Genomic DNA, 15,970 nt, shown 5'->3' with positions numbered 1-15,970 from the left:
TGAGGAGAGACTGACAGAAAAGCCAAACAGAGACCAGAATTCTTTCCAGTAACGAGACAAACTGGGGACCTCGATCTGAAACAATATCCACTGGAATTCCATGGATTCTTACCACATTTTGAAGAATAAGTTCAGCAGTCTCTTTGGCTGAAGGGAGTTTATGTAACATAATGAAGTGTGCGGACTTAAAGCGGTCCACCACCACTAGTACAACAGTGTTACCTTCAGATGTCGGTAAGCCATGGAGATATGAGACCAGGGACATTGTGGGACAGGAAAGCTATGTATAAAGCCGGCAGGGCGCTGATTAGAGGATTTCTGTTGAGCACAAACTGGGCAGGCTTGTACAAAAGATAGGACTTCTTTTGCCATCTCTGGATTTTATTCAGAGACACGTCTGGTGGCCAATGTCCTCTCTGTTCCTGAATGTCCAGCAATGGCAGAAGTATGACCCCGCTGGAGGACCTCGGATCTTGCTTCTTTGGGCACAAACAAGCATCCTGCTGGGACTTTATCAGGAAGGTTTACAACCCATAGAGCCACAATCACCGTATCCTCAATGGTATTACGAACCGGTGCAAGAATGCAGTCTCTTGGGATGATGAACTCTGGGGAATGGTGCCTCTGGGAAAAATCATACTGGCGTGACAAGGCATCACCTTAACATTCTTGGATTCAGGTCTGTAAGAGATCACAAAATTCAAACGGGTAAAAAAAAGAGACCACCTGGCCTGCCGGGGGTTAAGGCGCTTTGCCTGCTGTAGGTAGGACAGGTTTTTGTGGTCTGTCCATAAAATAAAAGGATGTTTGGCCCCTTCCAGCCAGTGGCGCCACTCTTCCAGTGCAAGTTTCACAGCAATGAGCTCTCGGTTACCACATCGCAGTTTCTCTCAGCTGGCGACAGGCGTCTGGAAAAGAAAGAACACAGATGGACTTTGTTATCTGTGAGTGACCTTTGGGAGAGCAGTGCTCCAACTCCCTCTGCTGGTGCATCTACCTCCACGATAAACAGTAATTCAGGGTCTGGGTGTACCAGGATTGGGGCAGAAGAGAACAGTCCCTTTAACTTGTCGAATTCCTGCTGAGCCTCAGCAGTCCAGTGGATACGAGCAGATGATCCCTTAGTAAGTGAGGCGATTGGTGCTGCAATGGCGCTGAAATTGCGAATAAACTTCCTCTAGAAGTTGGCAAAACCAAGAAATCATTGTACCTGCTTTAGTGATTTGGGCTGGGGCCAGTTGATGGCAGATACCTTATCAGGTTCCATTTAGAGACAACATAGCCTAGGAATGAGACTTGGGGCACATGCAAAACACATTTTTCAAGCTTTACGAAAAGGTGATTCTCAAGCTTCTTCAGGACCCGTTGGACATGGTGAATTTGTTCCTGTAGCGAGTCTGAGAAAATCAGTATGTGATCTAGATATACAAACACGAAACTTTTCAACATGTTCCTCAAGATGTCATTGATGAAGGCGTGAAACACCGCTGGGGCATTAGCTAACCCAAAAGGCATGAATTGATATTCCCAGTGGCCAGTTGGGGTACTGAAGGCTGTCTTCCATTTGTCTCCCTCTTTTATGCGTACCAGGTTATATGCACTTCGCAGGTCTAACTTTAAAAATATTTTAGCTTTCTGGAGCAATTCAAAAGCCGATGACATTAATGGGAGAGGGTAACGATTCTTAACAGTCACTGAGTCCACGATAGTCTTTCTTTGGGACAAAAAAGAATCTAGCGCTAGCTGGTGAAGATGATGGACGAATAAAACCAGAACTCAAAGCATTCTGGATAAATCCATTCATAGCCTTAGTCTCTGGGGCAGAAAGGGAATATAGGTGATCTCTAGGAGGGAGTGCGCGAGGAAGGTCAATAGCACAATCATATGTTCTATTAGGGGGTAGCTTAGTAGCACGATGTTTGCTAAAGACTTCTCTCATGTCATAATAATCAGGAGGCATGAGCTTTAGATCTTGTGGCTTATTTAAGGAACTTGCACTCACCTCTTCAATACCTGCCAGAATTTATTTACTCCCGACCACAATGAAAGCAGAAGAGGTACAAGAATCCTTGCACGCAGAGCCCCAATAGAGGAGACTTCCAGAGGTCCAGGAGAATTCTGGGTTAATCCCTTCAGAAAGGCCACAATAGAAGGTTGAAATGAGTGCCTCTGAATCCTACTTACTCTCAGAGGCCAGACTACGGAACTCAATGGCGTAGTCAGCCACAGATTTATGCCCAGATGAAGATCTAGTAGTCTCCTAGAAGCCTCACAACCACTGACTGGATGGTCAAACACTTGTTGAATAGTCTCTGTGAATACTCTTTGATCAAAGCAGATGGGGGAGGGTTGTCTCCAGATGGTGGGGGCCAATCCAGTGCACGATCACTCAACGAGGAGATAACGGATGCAATTTTAGCCCTCTCAGAAGCAAAGGTGGCTGGTTGGAGTTCAAAGATGTGACACTTGAGTCAGGAAGCCCTTGCAGGTCCCGTTAGAATCTTTGGTTCTTGGGACATTGGTACAGTTAATGGTGGGGTTTCTAGTGCTTGTAGAGGTTCGAGGCAAGGATGTTTCTAGTTGTTGCAGCGATTCCCCAATCTGGTTTACAACACCGGTCAGTCTCTGGAGCTGGGTCTCATGTGTTCCAAGCAATACTCCCTGTTTGCTTATAGCTCCACGAATCTGTTCAGTATCTGCCAGATCCATATCTTGTTTTGGCTCAGTCTTGCTGTCAGACCGGGATACGAACCCAGAGTGTGTTGCTGGAAAACCCAAGGTTCTAACCACTGTTCTATGGATTAGAAGGAAAACAGATGATCTTTGCTTCGAGCTTTTGATCGGCCTCTCTGTATATTAAGTAAAGATCTTTCCAGCTACATCAAACAGGAAAACACAAAAAATGGCCAACAAATACAGTAAAAGCGTTATATTAGACAGCAACCTGTCATTTCGAAATCACATCTCAAATGTCACAAAAACAGCCTTTTTCCACCTAAGAAATGTTGCCAAATTACGAAATATTCTATGTGTTGCTGACGCGGAGACTCTTATTCATGCACTTATGAACTCAAGACTCGACTACTGTAATGCGCTACTTAGTGTTTGTCCTGCATCATCAATAAACAAACTACAGTTAGTTCAGAATGCAGCTGCCAGAGTTCTAACCAGGGGCCCGTTCTTCGTACGTCGCTTATTACATCCGAGATCAAAAGATCATCGTGCTAATCATGATCCGGCTAATTGGGTTCTTCGAACACACCTGTTGTTTATGATTAGTATCGCTGGATTGAGTTATCTGAGATCATTGCGCGTTCTTGCGTTGGTTTAAAAGGGGATATGTATCGATAGTAGAAACAATGATCAGCAACGCTGTGATTGGCTGTTCAGCATGGCTAAAGAACACGCCCAGTTTTCCTCTCAAGCAGAACAAGAGCTTTTAATGGAAGGTTATGCCCAATTTGAACATTTAATTCAAACAAATTAAATGCATAAATGGTGTCCATGTCAGATGTTTCTATCAATCACTTTCTACAGTATGTATTTTTTATTTATTTCATGTTTACATATTTCAGAGCCACCACGGGACCCACTAGAACATGGGAACAAGTAAATGTGAAGTACAAGAATATTCTACAAAATGGTAGCCTTCACTTCTTATACAGTCCTTATGTAAAAAGCCACTGTTAAATGATGTGTCTATTTATGACAGCCACAAAGAAAAAGGCTGAAAGATTACAGGTGGTGGCCCTGCACCCCCACAATATACCCCAGCAGAAGAGCTGGCCCTTGGGTTGAATTCAAACCGACCCAGTGTGGAGGGCATCCCTGGGGGCAGCTCTTCCTTATAACCAAATCCAGGGACCAGTAGCAGCAGGCTAAATGAGCTTTTATTTCTCTTAGTATACTGTGAAATGGTTTGTTGCTGCATTAAATGAATTTGGTACAGTCATTTCAAATGTTTGTGAAAGTGAAAACTAATAAACTTTGTTCATATAAAATATGTTGCCATGAGTTATTGATCACATTATTTTTTTACAGTGTAGTTAATTGTAATGACATTATTCCCCCCCCCCAAGAGTGCAACACATTGTAATGCCCATTTATTTCCATTGCACGTCCTGTGAAGAAATCCTCTCAGATGACTGTCCTTTGGAGGAAGAACCTGTAAGTGCATAAATAACTTAACTATAATTTGTATATACTTGTGTACCTATTCTTTCTGTCTGCAACATGAGTTGCAGGAGTCCACACCTAGAGAAAGGTCTACAGAAAAGCTCACAGAACAGTCTGCACAAAGAACTGCTGATACAGAGGTGGGCAGTGTTGTACTTTTACTTTTGTCTTTTGTTGCATGAGGCATGTTTTGACCCTTTTTTTCACAAAATTACACCGGGTGACATCCGTTCCCTATATAAGCGGCATCTTTAACCAAAAATAGAGTATTTTGAGGTGAAAAAAGAGAAATTAGAGGAGAAATTGAACTCGACAACTTGAAAGAGAGAAACATTTATCTTATTGCAGGCAAAATATGACTTGCTGGCTTTTCTTTATAAATAATCTTTTAAATAAAACTCAAGAAACTAAGCATATTTGTCTTGTCTTTTATTCAGTAAAAAAATGGTGTTCCACAATTCTGTCCCGTGCAGCTCTGCCACTAGGTTGGTTCAAGTGCACTGGCTGGAGGTCATCATCAGGCTTCACCCCCACCACAGGGTTCCTCTCCTTTCTGATGGTGGCAATGTTATGCAATATGGCATATGGAACAATGATGTCACAGGACCTGTCAGGTGCAACCCTCAGACTTCTCAGACACTGAAATCTTCCCTTTAGTTGCCCAAAGGTCATTTCAATGCTTGTCCTGGCTAGAGCTGCATTGTAACGGGTTTGTGGTCCAGGGTTTGGCTCACGGAAGGGCGTTATAAAATACTGCCTGCAGGCATAGCCCCTGTCTCCAAGCAGGATCCCGTCACAATCCCCTGTATAATGGAAAATGCAGTTCTGTTAGGCTCAGCATAATACTGTGTATAATACTGTGAGCTTGAAATGTTTGTTCCCTTACCACGTTCAAATAATGTGCATAAATGTGACTCTCTGAAAATTCTTGAGTCATGTACTGATCCTGGCCATTTTGCTTCCACATTTGTGACATGGAGCATAGAGTTACACACCATCGAAGAGATTTTAGTCAGTCAACTGCATACTTTTTGATTTCATTACTTTTTTTCCATGAAATAATCTGGAATATTATAAATTGTAATAGTAATTTACCTGCAAATTTACACTATGAACGCCCTTTCGCTTCACAAAATCCCCCTCATTATATTTATATTTTATAATTATAAAATTATATTTTGCCTGGGGGGGCCTTGATGGGGACATGTGTGCAGTCTATGGCACCAATCACGTTAGGGAAGCCTAAAGGACACATACTGTTATTCATACTTATTGGTATGGTCATGATTGCATGTCATTAACAATTATAAATGTTCTTGCAATAGCTAAAAAATCCTGCGGTTTTAAGTGGCTTAGAAATAACACAAAAACCCCTAAAAACTGCTTGAGCGCCAGGTAAAGTTTGCGAATGCACACAGTCTGTGCTGTTGTTAAAGCCAGACTCCTCCGTGTTAAACACGTTATGTGTGGTTCCAACAAATGAATGATGTAAATAACACCCTTACGAGAAAAACGGTATCTCTCAACAATGACGCTATCGCGCTGCGCTAAATGATCCTGTCTATTCATTCGAAAAGCTCTGCGAATTATTCTTGCACCTTCCGCAACAGGTTGCTGTCGTACAAATGGACAAGACATGGCTGCGACAGACTTACCTATCTCCTCCGCTTATAAAGCCGCAATCTAATCCTGTTTACATGAAGTTAGCCTGCTCCCGAGCAGGTTCAAGCTTACGGACCTGTTGCTATGACAGCAAGTCCAGGATGAGCGTCCAAGAACCGAACAATCCAAGATCATGCCAAATCGTCAACAATCAAATCCAGCTAACCGAGTTAGCGACGTACGAAGAACGGGCCCCAGGATGAGCGTCCAAGAACCGAACAATCCCAGATCATGCCAAATAGTCAACAATCAAATCCAGCTAACCGAGTTAGCGACGTACGAAGAACGGGCCCCAGGTCCAGAAAATACGATCACATAATCCCAATGTTATCAACCCTTCACTGGCTACCCATTAAGTATCGTATTGACTTTAAGGCTTTATAGGTGATTAAAAGAACTTTAAAGGGTTAAGCCCCTACCTACCTAACAGAGCTTCTATCACACTGCAAGCCATCACGCTCTCTAAGATCTCAAAACTCAGGACTTTTGATAATACCTAGAATAACTAAATCCACCAAAGGGGGGGGGGGGGGGGAAATCGAGCTTCCTCATACGTAGCACCTAAACTCTGGAACAGCCTTCCTGATATTATTCGAGGATAAAGCTGCTTTGGAACAATGCAAATTGTGAAAAACGCAATATAAATAAAAATGAATTACACAGAACATTCAGGACAATTATTTACACGTCTGCATTAGACTGCTATCTAGTGGACATGCTTCTTGCTTTACTAGCAAGCCTTTATTTATAACATGTCTTAAACAGAACCAGGAAACTGAGTTCGGGGTAACTGAACTGTGCATTTCAACTTCTAATTGTCTACATAGGCCTACAGTGAAATGGCAGTGTCAAGTTCTCTAGATGTTGTCATTTGTTCAGCTCTGCCCAAACTTGAAAACGGCATGCTCAACACATGAAGGATGCAAAGGGATAACTCAATTCCTTGATAGTGTTTTATTTTTCAGATGGTTTTAATACCATTAGTTGAATCGTTGAATAGAGTAGTTGAACTTAATTGAATGACATAGGATTAGGGACTAAGGAATAGGTTAATAACCTTAAAACAGAAAATAACCATGCATTACTTTACACAATAAACCATGTATGACACAGCAACAAAGCATGATAACACTTCAATCGATTACTTCAACTACCACATTATCTGCAGTCAGGAAATATTCACAATACAAAGGGTCACCCCTCCTAATAGAATAAAACATGGAATTTGTGCTAAACACTGGATGCAACATAATTAATAATTCCAGACATTACATACCAGTTGCGTCTTTAGGGTTGAACAATGAGCTGTGTGTTTCTTATTTGTAGATTGAGGTATGAAGACAAAGCTAGCACCAAACATTTATACACATGCTTAACTGCCAGGTGCGCAGGTAAACGCAGTCCCTCAAGCAATGCTGGCTCAATTTTTAGTTCCATTCATGCTTTTGGGTTTTCTGCCCTCTTCAGGCCTGGAGTTCTTTAAAGGAAAAGATGCTCATGTTTTGTGTGTTCAGGGGCCCGTTCTTCGTCCGTCGCTTATTACATCCGAGATCAAAAGACACATCCAAGATAATATCATCGTGCTAATCATGATCCGGCTAATTGGGTTCTTCGAACACACCTGCCGCTTATGATTAGTATCGCTGGATTGAGTTATCTGAGATCATTGCGCGCTCTTGCGTTGGTTTAAAAGGGGATGTATCGATACTAGAAACAATGATCAGCAACGCTGTGATTGGCTGTTCAGCATGGCTAAAGAACGCGCCCAGTTTTCCTCTCAAGCAGAACAAGAGCTTTTAATGGAAGGTTATGCCGAATTTGAACGTTTAATTCAAAATAATTAAATGCATAAATGGTGTCCATGTCAGATGTTTCTATCACTTTCTACAGTATTTATTTTAGCATTTTTTATTTATTTCATATTTACATATGTCAGAGCCACCACGGACGCACTAGAACATGGGAACAAGTAAAATTGAAGTACAAGAATATTCTACAAAATGGCAGCCTTCACTTCTTATACAGTCCTTATTTTAAATGCCACTGTTAAATGACGTGTCTATTTATGACAGCCACAAAGAAAAAGGCTGAAAGATTACAGGTGGTGGTCCTGCACCCCCACAATATACCCCAGCAGATGAGCTGGCCCTTGGGATGAATTCAAACCAACTCATTGTGGAGGGCATCCCTGGGGGCAGCTCTTCCTTATACCCAAATCCAGGGACCAGGGGCCCGTTCTTCGTACGTCGCTTATTACATCCGAGATCAAAAGACACATCCAAGATGACATCATCGTGCTAATCATGATCCGGCTAATTGGGTTCTTCGAACACACCTGTTGTTTATGATTAGTATCGCTGGATTGAGTTATCTGAGAGCATTGCGCGTTCTTGCGTTGGTTTAAAAGGGGATATGTATCGATAGTAGAAACAATGATCAACAACGCTGTGATTGGCTGTTCAGCATGGCTAAAGAACACGCCCAGTTTTCCTCTCAAGCGGAACAAGAGCTTTTAATGGAAGGTTATGCCCAATTTGAACATTTAATTCAAACAAATTAAATGCATAAATGGTGTCCATGTCAGATGTTTCTTTCAATCACTTTCTACAGTATGTATTTTTTATTTATTTCATATTTACATATGTCAGAGCCACCACGGGACCCACTAGAACATGGGAACAAGTAAATGTGAAGTACAAGAATATTCTACAAAATGGTAGCCTTCACTTCTTATACAGTCCTTATGTAAAAAGCCACTGTTAAATGATGTGTCTATTTATGACAGCCACAAAGAAAAAGGCTGAAAGATTACAGGTGGTGGTCCTGCACCCCCACAATATACCCCAGCAGAAGAGCTGGCCCTTGGGTTGAATTCAAACCGACCCAGTGTCGAGGGCATCCCTGGGGGCAGCTCTTCCTTATACCCAAAGCCAGGGATCAGTAGCAGCAACACCTACATTACTTTTAGGCTAAATGAGCTTTTATTTCTCTTAGTATACTGTAAAATGGTTTGTTGCTGCATTAAATGAATTTGGTACAGTCATTTCAAATGTTTGTGAAAGTGAAAACTAATAAACTTTGTTCATATAAAATATGTTGCCATGAGTTATTGATCACATTTTTTTTTACAGTGTAGTTAATTGTAATGACATTATTCCCCCGCCCCAAGAGTGCAACACATTGTAATACCCATTTATTTCCATTGCACGTCCTGTGAAGAAATCCTCTCAGATGACTGTCCTTTGGAGGAAGAACCTGTAAGTGCATAAATAACTTACCTATAATTTGTATATACTTGTGTACCTATTCTTTCTGTCTGCAACATCAGTTGCAGGAGTCCACACCTAGAGAAAGGTCTACAGAAAAGCTCACAGAACAGTCTGCACAAAGAACTGATACAGAGGTGGGCAGTGTTTTACTTTTGTCTTTTGTTGCATGAGGCATGTTTTGACCCTTTTTTTCACAAAATTACACCGGATGACATCCGTTCCCTATATAAGCGGCATCTTTAACCAAAAATAGAGTATTTTGAGGTGAAAAAAGAGAAATTAGAGGAGAAATTGAACTCGACAACTTGAAAGAGAGAAAAATTTCACTGGAGATAGAGTTGCTTCAGAGTAAGTGCTAATACACTATTTCACACATAGTAGTATTGCTGACTTTCCATCTCTTATTGCAGGCAAAATATGACTTGCTGGCTTTTCTTTATAAATAATCTTTTAAATAAAACTCAAGAAACTAAGCATATTTGTCTTGTCTTTTATTCAGTAAAAAAATGGTGTTCCACAATTCTGTCCCGTGCAGCTCTGCCACTAGGTTGGTTCAAGTGCACTGGCTGGAGGTCATCATCAGGCTTCACCCCCACCACAGGGTTCCTCTCCTTTCTGATGGTGGCAATGTTATGCAATATGGCATATGGAACAATTATGTCACAGGACCTGTCAGGTGCAACCCTCAGACTTTTCAGACACTGAAATCTTCCCTTTAGTTGCCCAAAGGTCATTTCAATGCTTGTCCTGGCTAGAGCTGCATTGTAACGGGTTTGTGGTCCAGGGTTTGGCTCACGGAAGGGCGTTATAAAATACTGCCTGCAGGCATAGCCCCTGTCTCCAAGCAGGATCCCGTCACAATCCCCTGTATAATGGAAAAATGCAGTTCTGTTAGGCTCAGCATAATACTGTGTATAATACTGTGAGCTTGAAATGTTTGTTCCCTTACCACGTTCAAATAATGTGCATAAATGTGACTCTCTGAAAATTCTTGAGTCATGTACTGATCCTGGCCATTTTGCTTCCACATTGGTGACATGGAGCATAGAGTTACACACCATCGAAGAGATTTTAGTCAGTCAACTGCATACTTTTTGATTTCATTACTTTTTTTCCATGAAATAATCTGGAATATTATAAATTGTAATAGTAATTTACCTGCACATTTACACTATGAACGCCCTTTCGCTTCACAAAATCCCCCTCATTATATTTATATTTTATAATTATAAAATTATATTTTGCCTGAGGGGGCCTTGATGGGGACATGTGTGCTGTCTATGGCACCAATCACGTTAGGGAAGCCTAAAGGACACATACTGTTATTCATACTTATTGGCATGGTCATGATTGCATGTCATTAACAATTATAAATGTACTTGCAATAGCTAAAAAATCCTGCGGTTTTAAGTGGCTTAGAAATACAACAAAAACCCCTAAAAACTGCTTGAGCGCCAGGTAAAGTTTGCGAATGCACACAGTCTGTGCTGTTGTTAAAGCCCGACTCCTCCGTGTTAAACACGTTATGTGTGGTTCCAACAAATGAATGATGTAAATAATACCCTCACGAGAAAAACGGTAGGCCTATCTCTCAACAATGACGCTATCGCGCTGCGCTAAATGATCCTGTCTATTCATTCGAAAAGCTCTGCGAATTATTCTTGCACCTTCCGCAACAGGTTGCTGTCGTACAAATGGACAAGACATGGCTGCGACAGACTTACCCATCTCCTCCGCTTATAAAGCCGCAATCTAATCCTGTTTACATGAAGTAAGCCTGCTCCCGAGCAGGTTCAAGCTTACGGACCTGTTGCTATGACAGCAAGTCCAGGATGAGCGTCCAAGAACCGAACAATCCAAGATCATGCCAAATCGTCAACAATCAAATCCAGCTAACCGAGTTAGCGACGTACGAAGAACGGGCCCCAGTAGCAGCAGGCTAAATGAGCTTTTATTTCTCTTAGTATACTGTAAAATGGTTTGTTGCTGCATTAAATGAATTTGGTACAGTCATTTCAAATGTTTGTGAAAGTGAAAACTAATAAACTTTTATAGTTTTATAAACTTTTATAAACTTTTCATATAAAATATGTTGCCATGAGTTATTGATCACACAATTTTTTTTACAGTGTAGTTAATTGTAATGACACTATTTCCCCCCCCAAGAGTGCAACACTTTGTACTACCCATTTATTTCCATTGCACGTCCTGTGAAGAAATCCTCTCAGATGACTGTCCTTCGGAGGAAGAACCTCCCAGCTAACAGGGAACGTTCCCACAACTTTCACTAACGTTGTTTTGAAGGTATTTAAAGGTTGGGGGAAAACATTCTTAAAATAATGTTTATGGGACGTTTTTATAATGTTTTCAAAGTATGAGTAACGTTCCTTTAATGTTAAGAAAAACGTCCTTAGAACAACATTCTAGAAACGTTCTATTTATGTTATTTTTAATCAACGAATGTTCTTTTAATGTTAAAGGAAAATGTTCTTAGAACAACGTTCTTGTAACATTGTTTGGATGTTTTTTTGCACTTGAAGGTTTTTATAATATTAAGAGAAAACATTCCAAGAACAATGTTTTCAGAACGTCGTTTTGATGTCATTTGTAGTTGATCAATGTTCTGGGGCCCGTTCTTCGTACGTCGCTTATTACATCCGAGATCAAAAGACGCATCCAAGATGACATCATCGTGCTAATCATGATCCGGCTAATTGGGTTCTTCGAACACACCTGTTGTTTATGATAAGTATCGCTGGATTGAGTTATCTGAGATCATTGCGCGTTCTTGCGTTGGTTTAAAAGGGGATATGTATCGATAGTAGAAACAATGATCAGCAACGCTGTGATTGGCTGTTCAGCATGGCTAAAGAAAACGCCCAGTTTTCCTCTCAAGCAGAACAAGAGCTTTTAATGGAAGGTTATGCCCAATTTGAACATTTAATTCAAACAAATTAAATGCATAAATGGTGTCCATGTCAGATGTTTCTATCACTTTCTACAGTATGTATTTTTGCATTTTTTATTTATTTCATATTTACTTATGTCAGAGCCACCACGGGACCCACTAGAACATGGGAACAAGTAAATGTGAGGTACAAGAATATTCTACAAAATGGTAGCCTTTACTTCTTATACCGTCCTTATGTAAAAAGCCACTGTTAAATGATGTGTCTATTTATGACAGCCACAAAGAAAAAGGCTGAAAGATTACAGGTGGTGGTCCTGCACCCCCACAATATACCCCAGCAGAAGAGCTGGCCCTTGGGTTGAATTCAAACCGACCCGTTGTGGAGGTAGCTCTTCCTTATCCCTGGGGGCAGCTCTTCCTTATACCCAAAGCCAGGGACCAGTAGCAGCAACACCTACATTACTGTTAGGCTAAATGAGCTTTTATTTCTCTTAGTATACTGTAAAATGGTTTGTTGCTGCATTAAATGAATTTGGTACAGTCATTTCAAATGTTTGTGAAAGTGAAAACTAATAAACTTTGTTCATATAAAATATGTTGCCATGAGTAATTGATCACATTATTTTTTTACAGTGTAGTTAATTGTAATGACATTATTTCCCCCCCCAAGAGTGCAACACATTGTAATACCCATTTATTTCCATTGCACGTCCTGTGAAGAAATCCTCTCAGATGACTGTCCTTTGGAGGAAGAACCTGTAAGTGCATAAATAACTTAACTATAATTTGTATATACTTGTGTACCTATTCTTTCTGTCTGCAACATGAGTTGCAGGAGTCCACACCTAGAGAAAGGTCGACAGAAAGGCTCACAGAACAGTCTGCACAAAGAACTGATACAGAGGTGGGCAGTGTTTTACTTTTGTCTTTTGTTGCATGAGGCATTTTTTGACCCTTTTTTTCACAAAATTACACAGGGTGACATCCGTTCCCTATATAAACGACATCTTTAACCAAAACTAGAGTATTTTAAGGTGAAAAAAGAGAAATAAGAGGAGAAATTGAACTTGACAACTTGAAAGAGAGAAAAATTTCACTGGAGATAGAGTTGCTTCAGAGTAAGTGCTAATACACTATTTCACACATAGTAGTATTGCTGACTTTCCATAACTATCTCTTATTGCAGGCAAAATATGACTTGCTGGCTTTTCTTTATAAATAATCTTTTAAATAAAACTCAAGAAACTAAGCATATTTGTCTTGTCTTTTATTCAGTAAAAAAATGGTGTTCCACAATTCTGTCCCGTGCAGCTCTGCCACTAGGTTGGTTCAAGTGCACTGGCTGGAGGTCATCATCAGGCTTCACCCCCACCACAGGGTTCCTCTCCTTTCTGATGGTGGCAATGTTATGCAATATGGCATATGGAACAATTATGTCACAGGCCCTGTCAGGTGCAACCCTCAGACTTCTCAGACACTGAAATCTTCCCTTTAGTTGCCCAAAGGTCATTTCAATGCTTGTCCTGGCTAGAGCTGCATTGTAACGGGTTTGTGGTCCAGGGTTTGGCTCACGGAATGGCGTTATAAAATACTGCCTGCAGGCATAGCCCCTGTCTCCAAGCAGGATCCCGTCACAATCCCCTGTATAATGGAAAATGCAGTTCTGTTAGGCTCAGCATAATACTGTGTATAATACCGTGAGCTTGAAATGTTTGTTCCCTTACCACGTTCATATAATGTGCATAAATGTGACTCTCTGAAAATTCTTGAGTCATGTACTGATCCTGGCCATTTTGCTTCCACATTGGTGACATGGAGCATTGAGTCACACACCATCGAAGAGATTTTAGTCAGTCAACTGCATACTTTTTGATTTCATTACTTTTTTCCATGAAATAATCTGGAATATTATAAATTGTAATAGTAATTTACCTGCACATTAACACTATGAACGCCCTTTCGCTTCACAAAATCCCCCTCATTATATTTATATTTTATAATTATAAAATTATATTTTGCCTGGGGGGGCCTTGATGGGGACATGTGTGCTGTCTATGGCACCAATCACGTTAGGGAAGCCTGAAGGACACAAACTGTTATTCATACTTATTGGCATGGTCATGATTGCATGTCATTAACAATTATAAATGTACTTGCAATAGCTAAAAAATCCTGCGGTTTTAAGTGGCTTAGAAATACAACAAAAACCCCTAAAAACTGCTTGAGCGCCAGGTAAAGTTTGCGAATGCACACAGTCTGTGGTGTTGTTAAAGCCCGGCTCCTCCGTGTTAAACACGTAATGTGTGGTTCCAACAAATGAATGATGTAAATAACACCCTTACGAGAAATACGGTATCTCTCAACAATGACGCTATCGCGCTGCGCTAAATGATCCTGTCTATTCATTCGAAAAGCTCTGCGAATTATACTTGCACCTTCCGCAACAGGTTGCTGTCGTATAAATGGACAAGACATGGCTGCGACAGACTTACCTATCTCCTCCGCTTATAAAGCCGCAATCTAATCCTGTTTACATAAAGTAAGCCTGCTCCCGAGCAGGTTCAAGCTTACGGACCTGTTGCTATGACAGCAAGTCCAGGATGAGCGTCCAAGAACCGAACAATCCAAGATCATGCCAAATCATCAACAATCAAATCCAGCTAACCGAGTTAGCGACGTACGAAGAACGGGCCCCTGGTAATGTTACAGTAAAACGTTCTTAGTACAACGTTATTGTAACATTGTTTTGATGTTTCTTTGCACTTGATGAAGGTTTTTATAATATTAAGAGAAAACGTTCCAAGAACAATGTTTTCAGAACGTCGTTTTGATGTCATTTGTAGTTGATCAATGTTCTGCTAATGTTAAAGTAAAATGTTCTTAGAACAACGTTCTTGTAACATTGTTTGGATGTTTCTTTGCACTTGATGAAGGTTTTTATAATATTAAGAGAAAACGTTCCAAGAACAATGTTTTCAGAACGTTGTTTTGATGTCATTTGTAGTATATCAATGTTCTGGTAATGTTACAGTAAAACGTTCTTAGTACAACGTTATTGTAACATTGTTTTGATGTTTCTTTGCACTTGATGAAGGTTTTTATAATATTAAGAGAAAACGTTCCAAGAACAATGTTTTCAGAACGTTGTTTTGATGTCATTTGTAGTTGATCAATGTTCTGCTAATGTTACAGTAAAACTTTCTTAGTACAACGTTATTGTAACATTGTTTTGATGTTTTTTTGCACTAGATGAAGGTTCTCATAATGCTAAAGGTTATACCTTCTTAGAACAACATTATTGGAACTTTTTTTAGACATTGGTTAAAGAGTTGGACTGTAACCCGAAGGTTGTGAGTCTTAGGACCACCAGAAAATGAAATTGGGGGGAGTGAATAAACACCACTCTCTCCACGCTCGTTCCAACAACCAAAGGAGCCCTTGAGCACATGTGACTTCTGCGTTTAACGCAAGCACTCTCTGCAGTTTCCAGTTGGGGAGACTTAAAGTAGAGTGAAATGGGAAAAAGAGACATTAGTTCTTCTTCTATACACCACTGCGGTGTCCTGCATTGGAAGGCATCTGCTAAATTGATACATTTTCTTAGTTTCCCATTTCTACCTGCTTTATGTCTTGCAAACCGGAAACTGACGAGGGTTCTTCCTGTTTAACACGGAAGTAATGCGCGCATGCTCCGCGGGCACCACAGCAAGAATGGATGCAAAAACTGTACTCTCACTGCTGTGTGTGAGCACTTGGATGTGTGAAATGCAGAGCAGTATGGGAAACATGTACTCGGCCAAACAACACTTCTAAGAAAGAAATAACTACATATTTATGGTAGAAAATGTTGCTAGAAAATGTAAATGTCTATGATTAGTATGCCCAGTTGAGACAGGATCTCTGTGTAACCCAAAAATTGACATTTGAGCAGCACAGTGTCCTGTCATCTTGT

Source organism: Barbatula barbatula (genome assembly GCF_947034865.1).
Source record: "Barbatula barbatula genome assembly, chromosome: 4".
Taxonomy (NCBI): domain Eukaryota; kingdom Metazoa; phylum Chordata; class Actinopteri; order Cypriniformes; family Nemacheilidae; genus Barbatula; species Barbatula barbatula.
Note: the sequence above shows the minus strand (reverse complement) of the source record.